Here is a 3,539-nt window from a genome sequence, read left to right on the forward strand (position 1 = left end):
CCTGGCCAAGAGCCCTCAGAAGGACAGAGTGTTCCAAAGGCCACAGTCCTTGCTGTCAGCCCTGTGCACACACAGACACACGCCCTGGCAGCAGCAGCAGCCTCTGTGCCAAACAGACAGGACAGACAAACACGGGGATGATCTCTGGGAGGAGAGCAGCGTCCTTGGCAGGGCACCTGGCCACTCACAGACCGTGCGAGGCACGAGCTGGGAAACCAGGCCAGGTCCTGCCTGGTCCTGAGCCCTAGTCCAGGAGTGATGCTGAGCAGCCAGCATCGAGCTGCCTCTCTCTCACTCAGCCAGACAGGGGAGGAGGACAGGCAGAGTCCATGCGAGGGGCAGCTCCTGGCTGCCTGCTCATCCTCGGAGAAGCAGGGCTCGCCCAGCCCTCAGCAAGGCCCTCTCCCAGCCTCAGGAGAAAAGGCTGGCAGGGGAAGCCAGAGGATGGCTCTGGGGTGATGGCTTCTGCCAGCCCAGAAGGTTCTGCTGCTGCCCAACACCTGTGGCACACAAGGAACATTCTGCTGCTGCCAGCTTGACCTCCCCTGCTCTGTGATGGACACCAAGATCTGCTCAGGGGAAGGGGAAATCGCTGCAAGAATCCTCAGGGGATTATGACAGATCCTCACACTTGTGACGGGCACTGCTGGATTCAGCCCAGGTCACTTCCAGATCCTCCGTGGGTTTTGCCTGGACTGGCCCGAGCCGTGCCAGGGCAGAGCACGGTGGTTAACCCAGACCCTGCATGAAGCAACAGGCAAGGAGACCAGTTCAGCCAGTTCTCCACCAGAGCCACCCACACGGCTGCACTTGGCACTGGGAGCTGGGCCCAAGGTGCTGGGCAGGACTTGCCTGCCCCTGTGCAGCTGGAAACCTGAGCACAGCTCTGGGAGACCACCCTGACAGCATTGCCAGGGGTCCTCATCTCCTGACCCCATCTCCTGACCCCTCCAGTCAGGCAGCCCCATCCCAGCTCCATCTCCAGCAGGATCACTCTGTGCTGCAATGGGACCAAGCTCCCTCCTGCCACAGCTGGCAGAGCTGCTGTCCTCACGGGAGATGGGTCAGGGGTGGGCAGCCTTCTTTTCATGCCAGTTGTTCCAGCCTGGAAATGCTGCCGCTGATCCAGAGGTAAAACCCATCCCAGAGCAGGTTGTGCCTTGCCCAGGCACATTCCCAGCTGGGCTCCAGCTCTGTTTGGGGCTGAGACGCATTCCTGGGGGAATAGACCTGGGGCTGGCTGCTCCTGCAGGGCTCCAGACACAACAGGAGGTGGTATGGGAAGTCACACCATAATCACTTCATTCGTTTTCCAGACCAGGATTTATCCCTGTGGCCGGGAGCTGTGCCAGGATGCAGATGCCTGGTTTTACACGGCACTCACACAACCAGCAGCTGCCTCTTGCTGCTCACACAGCTCAGTAGTCGCCTGCAGGGACAGATAGCAGGCACAGCTGCCTAGAGGACCTCGGTGAGCACTGAACATTTCAGGGCAGGAAGATTTCAGAAACCATCCTGGGCTAACCTTTCATAAGAGATTGGCAGAGGCTGGAGGATGATGTGCTGTCACTATCAGCTTGGCCTCTGCTGGGTTTTTAGAGGAGATGGCAGGTGAACATGGCCCATAAATGATTTACTGTTACCTGTGAAGACCATTTGCCTTCTTGGATGACAATGAACTTGCCTCCCCTGTGCCTCTCCCCTCCTGAACACCCTCGGCACACCATTACTTTGGATCAGTTTTCTTTCCATTTCACCTCCTTGCTTTTGAACGTCTTCATTCTCAAACTCACCCCTCCAGGACGGGATGCAACAGAATCAAAACACTGCACAAACCCACCATGCCCTCACATCAGCCAGAGCTGCTTCTGGGCAGACACTGCAGGGGAAACTCCACTTTAAAGGTCCTAAATGACTCTATAGAGTAGTGGGTGCCACAGCAGAGCAAGGGAAGGATCTTGACAACAAATTTATCCTTTGGGAAATAGGAGGAGAAACACAGGAACAACCAGTGAGCACAGATGCAGAGGGTGATTGGGGTTTGGTCTCCAATTGTTTGGCACCTGGAAACAGCCCAGAGCTGTTTATAAAATACCTATGGAAAAGCAGTTTGTGCATCTCCTCACCCTGTATGGGCCCTGCTCACGATGCCCTATCTTTACACCAAATAAAACCAAGGGCCTTTCTCACCAGCAGCACCCACCAGCACATTCCCAAGGAGCCCTCTGCATCCACGAGGGATGCTCTGCTCTGTGGAGGTGCTGCTTGCTTGGCAAAAGGACCAGCAGGTACAGGTAGCCCAGGCTGATTTACAAAGGATACCGGCTCCTTGCAGCTGGAGACTGAGCCTGTAACACTTGAGCCGACCTCAGACACAGGGAAACCCTTCTGAGTGTCTGAAAAGCCATGGAGAACAGTGGAGCATGAAATCAGGGTCCCAGACACCACCTTGGGAGGAATCAGAGCCTGGTCACACACACTCCTCAGCCTCTGTTTGCCTTGCACCAAGGATGGCACCTTTTCATACAATTCCCATTCCAGCCCTTTTTCCCCCTTGTGCAGCAGTTTTTCATACTCCACAAGCCAAAGGGAATCTCCAGAGCCTCAGAACAGCCTAGCTGAAAAAACTTCCTCACCACTAGGATAATAGGACACTTGATTTTCTGGAGTCTAAAATTACTGGGTCCTCAAACCTTGTTTTGCTTTGCCTTATCTTTGCCAACTGATAAGCAGAGGGGAAGTGCCAAGGCCCCAGGACTCCTCCCTGCAGGTGGAATTAAGACCCATTAAGGAGCTCCCCAGGCTGGGGCAGGCTCAGCACAAGTCAGGGGGCTGTGGAAGCAGAGCCAGCTCAGCTCCAAGGGATCTTTCCCCAGAAACCAGAGGTGCCCCAGTCCAGCAGAGCACAAATGGGCAGCCCTTGTCCTGCTCCTTTGGATCTCTCTAAATACAGAGGACATTCCCACCACGCCATCTCCTTAACAGCCCAGTCCCACGGCTATTGGGGACTACTCATCACCAGACCCTTCAGACATCAAAAGGACCTGCCTGCTTCCCACCCCACGGCCTCTCCAGGCTCATTCCAGCATCCTGCAGCTCCTTCTGAGTTCAAGCCCCAGAGCTAATGAGCAGGACATCAGGGCAATTCCCCGCAGCAGTTAACGCATTAGCCTAATTTTCCTCTCCCCAGAGGATTAGCAATGCTGTAATAGCACGAAATAAATTCACTAATGGCAGATTCTCAGGACACTTTGTCTGGAAAACTTGCTTATAACTTACAGGATGCAGCCTGCAAATTTGGCTTTATTATCTGGTGACACGGCTGAAGGGAGCTGCTCCCAAACAGCGATTGGATCTGAACAAGATGTGTCCTAGATCATTAACAAGGCAATGAGGTAATTAAACACCTGCCTGGAGAGGCAGCCTTCACACACATGGCACAGCTGGAGAAGGAACCCATGGAATCAGGGTGGGAGATCAGAGGTTTTGGAGTTTCTTTCAAAGCTGCTTTTCCCAAACAGGAGTGCCCTGGAGAAGGG

This window comes from Pseudopodoces humilis, chromosome 21, assembly GCF_049639895.1.
Source record: "Pseudopodoces humilis isolate 2021_Gansu_Grassland_sample_001 chromosome 21, ASM4963989v1, whole genome shotgun sequence".
NCBI lineage: Eukaryota > Metazoa > Chordata > Aves > Passeriformes > Paridae > Pseudopodoces > Pseudopodoces humilis.